The sequence below is a fragment of the Triturus cristatus genome, chromosome 12 (assembly GCF_964204655.1).
Source record: "Triturus cristatus chromosome 12, aTriCri1.1, whole genome shotgun sequence".
NCBI lineage: Eukaryota > Metazoa > Chordata > Amphibia > Caudata > Salamandridae > Triturus > Triturus cristatus.
In genome coordinates, this window is record NC_140595.1 from 817,466,284 (window position 1) to 817,480,182 (window position 13,899).

Genomic DNA, 13,899 nt, shown 5'->3' on the forward strand with positions numbered 1-13,899 from the left:
AGGCCCAGATCTCTGTACTGGGGTGAATGTATGACATTGTTCATCTTTCTGTCCATCAATCGTTCTTTTTGCAATGTTCAGTTCCAACCTCCCCGCAGCAGTCACTCTGCGTTTGTGCAGGTAAGGAACCCGGCCCCTAAGTACATGTCTGCCAGGGCTTTAAGTGGTGGTCTCTCAAAGGGGCGTGGCCCACGTTATTAAGGGCGTGGCTTAAAACACATAAGCTAAAAGTCTGTGCTTAGCATAATGTGCCGCCCGCCTGGTATTTTGCTGTTTCTGTCGTTGCATCCAGATATGTAAACATCAAGTAACACTGAAACGCTCACTCTCTGACATGCCCCCCTGGCAACAATCTATGCCTCTGTTATATGTCCAAAATAAAAGCTCTGCATCTTTGAAATGCCCAAATTAAAAGCTCTGCAACGTTTAAATGTCTAAAATAAATGAATACCACGCCATAGTGCATCGCTGCGCCATTAAAAGTTGCCTTGTGATGTCATATTATTTATCTGTACGCTTCTTTCTGAAATCATCATGAACACGGTGTAAAATGGACATTATCATTTTCATGCGTTCTCTTTTGTGACAATTCTATTCTTCTGTATTGATGGTCACAAATACTCACATATGATCCTCAGTCTGTTATTAGTCATTATTTTATTAAATCGTGTCACGCACGCGCACAGAGCCTTGCTACCTTCCCTAACCACGTACAATCTGGAAATTCACAATTTACAACAGCAAAAATGATTTCGTAGGGCATTTTCTTTCTAGATGAAGTAACCATGTTGTATCTTTATAAAAATGTAATGTTTTATGTAATTTCAATGTGTATAATCATACGAACATTCTCTACGTTTATATTTATTTCCTAGTCATTTCACTAGTTACACAAATGATTTCCCGGTTGTTGCAACTGAAACAAACCTTTCGTCACTATATCAACACGTGTTTTTGAGCGCCGCCTGTTCTCTGTTTTCATGTTGATACTGGGAGGCCGTGGGCAGAACTTCAGACGGGCACTGTCACCTTTTTACATTAGGAACCCTGAGGGTGAGGGCAAACATGGAGACCCCGAGAGGGACCCGTCTCAGTACCTGCTTTTTAGATCTGCTGGTGCTGAGCACCGGCAGGACCCGGCCCAATTAAAGCCCTGAAGTAGGTAGCACAGTACAGACAAAATCAGGGATTCATGGCGGGGCCGGACTGGGAACCCAAGGAAAGCAGCCCTGGCTATTTTTGTCAGACCCGCTACTGTACAGTGAATAACGAGCGTGCCTGCCTACGCCAAAGGTGTTTGGGGGGGGGTCTCCCATCAAGAAAATTGGGGAAACAATGGCAACAATGGTGCGTTCAAAGCAAAAGACACACAATTGATGGACGGAACGCAGAACAAATCATAACATTCACCCCCAGTCAAGAGATCTGGGTTGAATCCATCGTTCTTTTGCTCACCATGCCACCCCAGTTTAAACCTGGCCATATGCAAATCAGTCTTGACCCTGCGCCTCATGGGAACAGTCCAGCCCGAACTGCCAAGCCAGGTCCTCCCTGGACCGGAAACAAGTAATGGTGCGTTCTACAACACATTTTTCATGATATATTCAATTGTATTAGCTTTTAAAGCATAGTAAATTATGACCTTTCAGTGACCCAAGATACGACAATCTTTATTGGGGCTCTTCAATGATCGCCTCACTATCACCCTCCAACAGTGCCCCTCATCTCTGCTTAACCCCTCTCTCACATGTATTTTATTTGTTTTATAGCGCCTCTCATTCCAGGATAGTGTGTCGGAGCACTTTACATCACACACACATACAGAGACAATGAATCATATGAGTCTAAATCAGGGTATACAAAGTTACATGCCGCAAAGGGGACTACAAAGTGTAGGGTTTACGTGTCATCCATAATGGAAGGCTTTTTTTAAGAGTGCTTGGTCTGGAGAAACACAATTTGAGGATTAAAAATCTAACAGTAGTTTGGGTTGGCGTTGCTAAAAATAATTTATTTCTACACAAACTCTTTCTAGCAACATAAGGATAATGAAAGAATGGGAAAAAAGCATAACTTTCTAAACCTGTGCCGTGCAATTTGAATACAGCTCTTTGATGGCAGTTCACAGCTCACTGTGCTAGATTACAATTGACACTCTCTGCAGCACGCACATTAACCTCTGTGCTACCTTACATGAGTCAAAACTGCCACTAGACAAAACTCTTATCTCTCTCCTGCAGGTATATTAATCATTAGAGTTATCTTAACACTTTTATTGCTGCCTGAAAACTGCTGGATTTACAAGAGTGCAGCGTGTACTTTAAAACTGCTACAAAACCGGCCCTCGGTAACAAAAGCGACAGCCACCCTTCCAGCCTCCCTGGCAGTGCCGTACTCATCAAATTGTTTGTGGTGGGCCTGAAAGGGGCGTGTCTGGAGGGCGTGGCTTCAAGGCAGGCATGTACAATATCAGCATTTTCTTCTTCAATGCAAAGTGCCCTCGTGCCCTTCGGACAAGTTCAGCTCATCGATGCAGGGCGTTACTGGTATTTTATTATAGTTTTATATCGCGTGAAGGTGGCCCGAGGGCATTACGTCACTTTCCATGAGAAGCAGAAGTTTTACGTGAAAGGATACTTTTTGTTTTTACAGCATGGGGAAGATTTAACTGATTTGCCCTGAATCTCAGGATGTTGAGACGATGCTAGGATTTCACCTCCCTGTGCCAAAAAAACAAAAAAATCATGCTTTCATGTAGAACTTGTGCTTCTCATGTTAAGTGCTTTAATGCCCTCCTGCCAAGTTTGCGCTATACAAAGCTGCAAACAAGCATTTGCAATGCAATGGTCTCGGCATTGTTAAAGTTAGAGCTATTGGCATTGCTCATGACATTATTTTTGTTTATGTTTGTGTTGTTGAAAAATTTAAAAGAAACTGCATTGTTATTTACAATGTCAATAGCTTAATCACTCTCAAATGCAAGACCTATTGCATTTGCGCCCACACACAGAGCCACACACACAAACCCACCCACACACACACACAGCCACACACACAAACCCACCCACACACAGAGCCACACACACAGAGCCACACACACAGAGCCACACACACACAGAGCCACACACAGAGCCACACACACACACAGAGCCACACACACACACACACAGAGAGAGCCACACACACACACAGAGAGTGCCACACATACACACAGAGAGAGCCACACCCACACACACACAGAGAGCCACACACACACACACACACACACACAGAGAGCCACACATACACATTGATCTTGGGAGCCAAAGCAGAAGTGGCACCCACTTCACCTCCTGTTCAAATGTTAACTGGTCTCTTTGTTGCTTATGGCTGTACTTGCGTGTTAAACTGGTACTAATGGTGTAAAACCTTCGTTCATGCAGTATTAATATGTAAAAATGACAAACTAATTGAGCAATACCATCACAACATGCACCACATTATGATGCATAATGTGCCTTGCTGTGCCCCATAATTTAGTCAATCCTGCAACATAATTGGCTCCTTACCTGTTGCATAATTCAAATGGCTTTTATTTATGCTTTGGTTTTTTAAACTTTAATAAAACGCATTGTCATTTACAATGTTAATAGCTCAAATTCGGGTAAAAGCGAGACCTATTGCATTGCAAATGCTTGTTAGAACTGCCGGTAGGACCCGGCCCACTTAAATAGTATTCCCTGTTTTGTTTCCTGTCCTTCGATTGGGACATTTCTCATGGTTGAGGACGAGGGGCGTAGAGGTAACGAGTTGCTCTCTCCTTCATCAGTCCTGTGGGATGCTCGTTCCTCTGTCGCTACTCTTGCTGGTACCGTAGGTGTATATCACCTTGGCTGTTTATAACCAGAGCACTGACAAAATCAATAGGTGTTGCTTAAAAGCGTGAAAATGGATCTGCCGATGCTATTGTTAAAAAAAAGCTACTGACAGAATGTGTTCTAAAAAGCTGTATAGAAACACCAGTGACTTAATCCTATGCTCGTCTCACACGAAGAGTTCAGAAAAATGGATTATAACTTGTATCTACTACAAAATATTATTTTAAATAAAAAACACTGAAAATACGCCACTATTCGGAGTAGTTTAGCATAGTTGCGTCTCACCCTCATCCCCTAGGATTTTATTTGGGCTCCGCTCCTGACGATAAACTGTAAACATACTCTGGGTAGTAACTCATTTCCTCTGCTGGCGGGCAAGATACCAAACATTTTTCTCCCGTAAACCGCCTACACTGGGGATTAGTACTAGTATTTCAAAATCAATAGGGCACACGCACACAAAGCGGACCATGAACTAGAGGGCGTTTTGGTTGACAGTGGTTGAGTGAGCAGGTCCCGAACCTTTGGAAGTGAACACCTGGGAGCCGCATGTGTCACTGCGTGGTTAATCGCTACGGGGCGTGAGTGGCGTTACATAGCTAACTCAGCTCGCGCCAGTAACAACAGTGGTGTTTCTAAATCCCGCTGATCCCTACTAAATAAAAGTATCTTATAGGATATCGCTCCCTTTCATTACGCTGGGAAGGTGCAGTTACCATGCTTCGGAGGTAGCCGAGTTTCTCCTTCCCCCCTTCGTCCTGCGTCTCCAGCTGGGGAGATCAGCAGCAGAGATCTCGGTCAGAGAATCGGACGACACTGTGGAAGTAAGCACGGGCCCTTCTTGCAGCAGCCATGACTGTCGCTCTGACCGATGGCCCGCGGAGGAGGAGTGTACTTCTCTACATGCACCGAATAACAGTGACGGACGCAGGCAGTGACACTAAAAAGGGACTAAGATAGCTCTCGCCAGTGTAGTGTAAACCTGTCTGCCATGATGTGGCGGTACTGGTGCTTGTCTTAAGTGACCGTAAAAAACAGCTTATGAAATTAGTTCCGTTGGAGTTTTTAAAGTACGTCATCGCAAAAGAATTAGCGTAAATAGGTAAAAATATTTGGAGGTCCAAAATTGCTACAGTGTTTATGCAAAAAAGAGACTAGGTTTAGTGGCCTATATGATTCGTGACATGAAATACGATAATGAATACTTCTAAATACTTCGGAAAATTCCGCTTACCAAATGTGACACTGTCACGCCTGTTTTACAAACATTCCTTTGCCCGTGAAGTTTCACATTTAAACATCATCGGTACGGGCTAGGAATTCACATCGTGCAAAGTGGTAATGTTTACAACAAGGCGTCCGTCACTGGGTGGCACCGAGGATCAGAGGCCCACCGCCTTTCTCCGAGGCAGAGCAGAAATGCCTTGGAGAAAGGCAGCGTCCTTTTCGGATTCGGGGGCGTGTTTTGCTGTTGTCTCCTCCCTGAGACTTCTCGCAAAAAACACGCCCCCCGATCCGAAAAGGACGGGGCCTAATCGGAGTGACTGACCTCTTCTCCAGTGGCTGGCCAGCATTTACGAGGCCAGCCAATGGAGAACAGGGGAGAAGAGGGGCGGGTTCAAGCCCCTCTTCTCCAAGTCATTAAATCTCGGAGCGAGACTGCGCAAGCGCAGCCTTCGCAGCCGAGACCTAAAAAGCACCAATTGTGCCCGACACACACGAGACGATCTTGGCCGAAGAGTGTCCAGCGCTCCGACAGACAACTGCGTGTGTATTCCAGCGCTGCAACCAAACACTATCCCTGACAGCGTGACAGTTCCACGCTCTGGCCATCAAGCCACATCTCAATACTCCTGTCGCGCTGTCAGAGTGTGAGCAGGGTCGGCCTCTAGCACGGGCGAGCAGGGCGCCAGTATTCTGAGGGGCGCACGGAGCTGTGTGCATTAAGGTGATGCCAACAGCAGAACCCCTGTCATCTGGCCACAGCCTTGTTCGTGTCTCTGCTTCTGTCTGATTTGCCAGTTTAAAGTGGTTTTAATCCTTCATGATCATACTTTGGGCAATGTTTTTAACACCTCACTGCTCCCTCCTTGTCCTCCCTTCACCCTCTGACCCCATCTGACACACGCCAACAAAACCCTCAACCATCACCTGTGTGAGGCAGCTCAGCTAGCCGTGATTTACGTGAGCTGGGGAGGTCCAGGGATGTGTATGTTCAGGCCCAGTCCCTGCTCATCCAGGGACTGACCAGTGAATTCAAAAGGGACCCCCTGCTGCCTCATTTAATTCACTACCATTAGCAAGAGCGCATAATGTCTCTCACCCAAGGGGCTATCTTAGCAAAGGTCAGCTCTGGGTGTAAGGCTGCAGGAGCAACCTAGCGCTGGGAGACACTTGCCATTAACTGTCAGAGGCCTCACCGATACTCCCCAACTGAAAAGCGCGAGATTCAGCGAGTGCGGCCTTAGGGCCCAGCCCCCTGGACCCACGCCACATCCCCATAGTGCGGCCGTGTAGCCCGATTGGCTACCGGCCATAGCAATTGCTTCCGGGTCGGCCGTGACGTGTTTCCGGCTGGAGTAGGCAGTGAAGGGGGTGGAGCCGGGGGGGGCCTATTTAGGCCTAGGGTCCACCATTGAACATCCTCTTTTTCCCGCACCAGGCCCCAGGATCTTTTCGGGGTTTCAATCAATCTGCTGTATTGATCTTCGAATCGCGGTCGTTGGCGTGGACTCGCATTTGCTGTTCGTGGTTGCGGGTTAGCACCCGAGGTGTCTTGAGATTGGGCATCGCGGATCCGGAGGTAAGGTGTCAAGGGCTTTGGAGAGCGCTGGGCAGCTGTGGGTGTGCGGTGATCATGGGTTGTATTGGTATCAGAGAATTTGGCTCCCGCCGGACGCCTGTGGCTGCCCGGAGTCTCCCTCAGCTTTTAGCGCACTGTTGTTGGGCGCTGTTATCAGGACACCTTCCTCGGGGTATCCGGGGCCCGTCTCTCCGGGGGATTTATTGTCCGATTGTAGACAGCGGTAACTTTAGGCCGCGGTAACTTTGCAGAGCGGCGGGAGCGAGCTGTTATCAGCGCATCAGGGGTAGCGCGGGATACATAGTGCATGACTCCGATATTTGGGTTGTAGAGCGCAGGAACAGCGGGTCTTGGTTAGCGCGGGATCCAAGATACGCTGCAAGAGTGTTTTGCACGCGCGGGAGGTTAAAACAGCTGTTTGCTCGCACAGATCGGACGCGCGCTGGTACGTGTTGGCCCGCCAGATTTAAAATACCTTCGTGAGGCAGGCAAGGGAAGGGAGTGCGCTCGGTGGGTTGTAGCGCGCACGCAGCAACGCAAGCTATGCTCTGGGTAGGCAGCCTTTGTAAGGGTGGGTGGCTGCACGCGTGCTTGATAAGGCAGCTTATCGACACAGAATGCCAACTAAAGGGCGTAACCAGAAGAGAAAAGAGGGCGACTCCGAAATAACACAGCTATTGAAGCTAGTGTTAGCGAAACTGAGCAGGGATGAAGATAGAGCGGAGGAGCAAGGGGGGGAGGCTCCGGTGTCAGATAGTGAGGAGGTCCCTGAGCCAGCGAATAGGGCCCACCCTCGCAGATCCATAGTCCCGCCAAAAGCGGCATTTCCCCCTGTAGTGAAGAGGCCCAGGGTGAGTAGGAAGGGAAAGGGGGGCAGGGAACAGGAAGAGCAACCTCTTGCACCTGCTTCCCCTGTGATGCCTCCGCAGCCAGTGCTCCCGCTGCCTAGTGGGCCCTCAGCGCCAATGCCCAACCTGGCAGAACCAGTGCTTCCACTGCCTAATGGGCCCCCAGCCCCAGTGCCCACTTTGCCTGAACCTGTGCTCCCAGTACCCAGGTTACCCTCAGCACCGGTGCCCGACCTGGCCCCTCAACCCACTCCTCATGTACCCTCGCAGCCAGTGAGTGTGCCACCAGTGGGGGGACGGGATGATGTGGGCACGATATTGGTCGAGATTAGAGGGGTTTTGAAGGCCTTGACGCCAGCCCCCAATCCCCCAAACTCCATAGTGCCAGAGGTAGTGCCAGTTGTAGCGCCACCCCTGAAGGGGGGTCACCAGGTGGAGTAGTCCCCACTACCCCAGGACAACCGGGAGTAGCAGCGGAGGGGGGGCAAGCTGCCACAGCTAGTATATTGGCCACAGTGGCAACCCTTTTGGCGCAATTGGGAGCACCGGCAGTAGGGAATCAGATTGGCGGCGCGACTTTAGCGCCATGGTCTCCACTGACGGGCACAGGGAATGTGTTGGGCGAGATAAGTAAACAAGTGGCCCTCTTGGGCAAAGCGCAGGAAAAGGATGCAAGCATGCCCCTTCAGGCGGTGGGTCAAGCGGCCCCCGCTCAACCAGAGACATCAGGGACCGCTACAGGTAAGGCAGTGGAGAGCGCACGCGAAGGAGTAGATAGCGGGTCTAAGGCAATTGGGGGCCACAATGCTGTGTTATCTAAGCGCAGTTGCCAGCGCATGTTACTCTGGAAACAAAAGAGAAGATTTGGAAGGGGGAATATATTGACATATTCTCCTTAATCAGACCAAGGAGCAGGGAAGTGGAGTCTAAAGAGAAAGACGGAAAGGAGGTTCCTTCAGAGATAGGAAACCAAGGGTTGAAGAATCTTTTACTATTTGGTGGTTTGGTTTCAACGTTTTTTCAATAGTAATGTTAGAAAAGAAGCCGGAACTGGCGATACCGTTGATATTTTATGCGAATAAGATTTTAAGGCACAGACAATGTATGGGGGTGTTGCTTGGCTTGATTATGATAGGGACTTCAGATGGGCAAAAGTGTAAGACCCTGACATGGGGTGGGACCAAACAGAGGTGAATGTGTGGTTAGAGCGCGTCAATAACAAAGCGCCCATGAAACCGCCCTTTCGGACCTCACAGGGAGGAGCGGGAGAGAAAAAAGGAACGTGTTGGGCTTTTATCCGAAAAATGTGTACCTGGGCTATCGGGACATGTAAATGTAATCACGCCTGTGCGTACTGCGGTCACCCTTCCCATCCCGAGTTTAAGTGTATTAAAAAATCAAAAGAGAAATTGAGTGATCCCAAGCCATCCCAGCAGTAAGTTACCCACGCCAGTTGAGATAGGAATGCTGATTTTTCGGCTGAATCAGTACCCTGACAGGAAGGCAGCCAGGACATTGTATCAAGGGTCTGCTCTGGGTGTAAGGCTGCAGGAGCAACCTAGCGCTGGGAGACACTCGCCATTAACCGTCAGAGCGCCTCACAGACACGCCCCAACTGGAAGCAGCGCATCCATCAGCACCTGCGCTGCACGTACCCATACCCCAGAGTCTGGCCCCAGCATGACACTAGGAGTACCGGTGCTCTCCTGACACAAGGCAAAGTCCCGGTACTCGATGGGAGAACACTGAGAAGTGCCGGTAGTCAGTACCCGTGAGTACTGGCCAACTTAAAGCACTGCTCCTGAGGAAACGCCTGATGCTCAGACCGGCCTTGATTCGTGGGTGCCCTCGGGCCTTTGGGCTCTGGTGCCACTGCACATGTTGCACCACAGTTAGCTATGCCAATGGGCGAGGGGCTAGCAGGGTCCTCCTGAGGGTGTGATTCAAGGAAGATAGGAGAAAAATGCACCCAAACTGGCATTTCACATCAAGTCCTATGAGGAGCGTCAAATGTCCAGTTATGCTCGAAAACCTATCTCCAGTTTCTGGCTTGTTCTGTGTGCCGGGCCGGCTTTAGCGCTGGTGGCGCCCGGTGCGACAATGTTTGTTGGCGTCACCAATGACCTTCTCCATGGATTCACTCACTACCACCCTTAACAGAGCCCCCCAGGCCTCCAAAACCACTCTTTCTCTTAGAATTTCTGTTTATGGCACCAGTCATACACATCACAGAGACAATCAATCACACGTGTGTGAATCAGTGTATAGGACATGTGACATAAGACAGAGGACTACAAGGTACAGGCGTCACATGTAGACAGTATAGTTTAAGAGTGCTTGGTCTGGAGAAGCACAAACTCCGAATTTAAAAGGTAACACCATGTGTGGGGGTTGGCTTCACTGATAAGAATTGATTTCTACACAAGTTAACCTTTTACGCAACATTAGGATAAAAAAACTGGGGGAGAAATCATAACGCTCTAACCTATATCTTTTAAACTGCAAGTAACAAAGGGTTTCTCTGATCGAAGCACCTATGTACATTGCATGCACAGTACGATCTGCACCGCACACCTGCTTTGCAGCAGGCACTTTAATCTCCTGTGCAGCTTTATGATGAGTCAAAACTTCCACTAGACAGACTCCCATCTCTCTGCAGTGGGTTCATTAATCACCAGTTATTTTACATTTTTATTGTTGTCTGAAGATTGCTGGAGTCAAGGAACGCAGAAGGAGGTGCTTTTATTACCATATTGTACTTGAAAAGATGGCAACCCCAAAGTCAGAGCCCGGTGCGGTGGCACCGATTGCACAGCCCTAGAGCCGGCCCTGTTTGTGTGCACACCAGTGATCTCGGAAAACACCTGTGTCCAGTAAGAGACAGCCAGGCACAGCCCTGTGACGCATCCCACGTCTGTGCGTAGCAAGCTGCACCCACGCACGTGTCTTTTTGTCTGCATTCTGGGACTTGTAGTCTTGTTTGTCCCATTTTTGAACCCGCGCTACAAGTCGGAGAAAGTAAAGAAAACTCCGACTTGAGGCGAGCCGCGACCACGCATGGGCATAGGACATCATCAATGCAGGGCGCAGTGTATAGCGGCTTTGTAAATATGTTGTACGTGTCTCATAGAAGGCGCTTTCACATTCAGCAGACCAGTCTTCTAAAACCCGACAGCCCTCTAGAAACCAGGGCGGCTGAGAGCAGCGAAAGTCGACAACCAACACTTCATTCTTGGAAAGGGTCGATTACACTTCTGCACCCGACGTATTTCTCTTACTTTTGAAGTAGCTGGACTGGAAGCAACTGAAAGACAATCTGAAAATGACATAGATCAAAGTGATTACGTTGCGAGTAGGGTGGCTGGGTCGCCAGATGATGTTTTCACAGCAGTCCCTCCCTCGGGCTGGAGACAGCCCAGTGAGTGAGTGTTTGCTGCTGGAAGGAGGGCGCAGCAGGTCAAGAGATTACACATTAGCGAGGCTGATTGTCGCCCTCCTCCTGACGGTTGTTAAGTCAGTAAATAATAACACTTGTTATCTACAGTGCTTAGAATCAGCAGACGTGTGGTATAAAGCGCTATATTAAAATAAACACGTTTTTGTAGTTATACTGGGTAAAGTCAGCGCTTGGGTGCCCCTTGAGGCGCTAGATTAATATATCCGAAGAGAAGCAGCAGCGCCGTAGTGGTTGGATGATCACCACCCTAGGGTGCCTGTATGCCCGGGTGTCGGTGGGAAGCTACGGGGGCTCGGATGGCCCAGTGCATCCTGGCACCTCATTCAATCTAGTTTCCAATCTGCCTTATTTATTCCTGAACGCTTCAACACATCCGGTTATTCTGGGAGTTGAAGTCCTGGGTTACTTCCAATAGACGCACTGGGTTGACAGCTAACGCACCGGAGGAGAAAGACCCCATTGGAAAGGTTGTGTCCTGGTGACGCGGGGTCACCTGCTACGTAACTCTGTGTAGGAGGATGTCTCAGCCTGTCCAAACTAATCTGCTCGCCCCAGCCCCACCAGCCTGTCGCACAGTGGGACCTAGCACCCACTCCAGGAGCCTGCCACGCGGGTAAGGACCGAGACAAACCCCACATTGTCAGCAGGGCCTCTAAAAGGCAAAGAGGGGTCAGGAGTCTTAAACCGCCCTCTCCCTTGCGAGCACAGAGCAGAGAGTCGACTGAGCAGGGGAAACATAAACCCAGAACTGCCTGCCCCCCCCCCTCCCCCCAGACAACAAAAAAAGGGCCCGAACAGCCTCCCCTCCCGCCAGATTTTGTTTCCTTGAGGGAGAGGGGTCCAAAGGCCCTCCGTGAATTCAATACCGATTAATCAACAACCCAGGGGCCGGGAGAGATGGCGCCCTGTCTGCCCACAGGCCGGGCCAGGCCCCTTCAGCGCCCAGGGAGGCTCGGGTAACTTCCAACGTTTGGGCACTTGCCACAAAGGGAGGCTTGTGTGCACCATGCAGCTCATAAGTACCAATGGCACTGAGAGAGCTCAGAGGGTTTGTGCACTTACTGTACATTTCTGTAAGCGATCTGCAGGTCACAGGCTCAAGCGCCGAAAGATAGCTCTGGAAGTTAGTGCGCCTGTCACAGAGCCCCGTGTGCAACATGCCGGTCACATGCTCCAACACCAGTGAGATAGCTGAGGAGGTGAGTGCACTTGCTCAAGGCAGGTGTGTGCTGCAGGTCTGCTTGAGGCCCAGTAGGATACCTTTGGGGTTAATGACAAGTTCAAATCCTAAATAGAAAGCTCAGGACAGAAATTCCCTGCCACAGAGAGCTACATGCAGGCTACAGGGCACTTCTTTGGATGCCAGGGGATTCTTAGGAGTAATGTGCGAAATCTACTTAATTTGCTTAGAGGTAATTACGGAAAATTTGGGGGAAATGTTAAGCGAAATTATGCATAATTATGTAAAATACAAATCTGTCATTTAGCATTATATGTTTTTGCAAAATGCTTCCTCGTGGCAATTTTTGATGCGAGTATGCAGTTCATGCTAAAAAAAGAGCACGGAAAATACAACTTCAGAGAACAACCGCTCTTGTTCTGGTTGTTTGCATTGGTCCTGCATTCACACACCGTAATTTTGCCGCAAACAGAGGCATAATCAAGTAATGTTGAGTAATAGCGTAATTTTGGGATTCTTGTTTAACATGTGGAATACGAAATTCACAAAATTACCTACTAAGTACGGCAGAAGGGCCTCATCAGAGTTGCCAGGAGGGTAGGGCAAGGGTAGGGTGGGGAGGGTGGCATTCTGGGCAACCAGGGGCGGCTGGTGACATTTTAAAGTGGTGGGGCGTAAAATGATTGGTATACTTCACCGTAGCGAGCGAGCGTAGCGAGCGAGCCCGAACCCCTATAAGGAGGGTTCGGGGGGGTTCTCCCCCCGAGAAAATTTTGAAAAAAGAGAAGAGAAATGGTGCATTTTCAAGCAAATTTGAGAAAGCAGGAAGGTTAATAAAGCAATTGTGAAAGTGCAGTTATAACATTAATAAAGAGATGTCATATAACATAGGTAGCTGCTTATTCAGTGTATAACCACAGAGCTTCATAACAGACTTCGAGATACAATGCATTTCTGAGTACCTCACTCACAGATGTTTTTTATTTAACAAACTAAACTGGTTGCAAAGTAGCAGCATTCAACATTGTTTACTTTTTGTAAATGAAATCAGCACGTCTCTCTCTAAGAGCAGCAAACTTTTCAATAACTTTAGTGTTAAAGTCCGGGATTTTCTGAACTAGCTTGCTCTCTACAGAGAGCATTGCCAAAGCATTGAGTCTTTCCTCAAGCATGGTGTTTCTCAGGAATGTCTTAATCCTCTTTAAGGCTGAAAAACATCGTTCTGCCTCGACTGTTGTCATAGGAGTGGTTATGACAATTTTAAGTAAAGCCACTGTCTCTCCAAGTGACTTTTCCATGTTAAGTTTATGGATTAAAGCCAGCAAAGACAAGGCACTTGTGGCCTTCCGGTACACAGGCATTCCGTACAGTACAGTCAACTCAGTTCTCAGCTCTTCTTTATTGAGCATAGGATAAGCTCCCACAGCCTCATTCAGAGCACGCTCCGGGAAGGATTCATCATATTTGGCAAACTGTTGACTTTGCAATAATGTGGCACTCACCAAATGTTTAGTGAAAGAAAAACGCTCTCGTGCCTGCACAATTACAATGTCACAGATCTCCTTTGCAATTCGGACCATAGTGGTGATGTTTTTCCTGTGGTTTGTGAAAAAAGATTTCTCTGGCAGTTTGCTGTCTAAATTGTCAACCCCATCTCTCACTTTGCTTATGCTTTGTACAAACATAGTAGTATATACTTGCACTTTGACAGTATCTATCTCTCGTGCTTGTAACTGATTTTATAACAGGTCGAC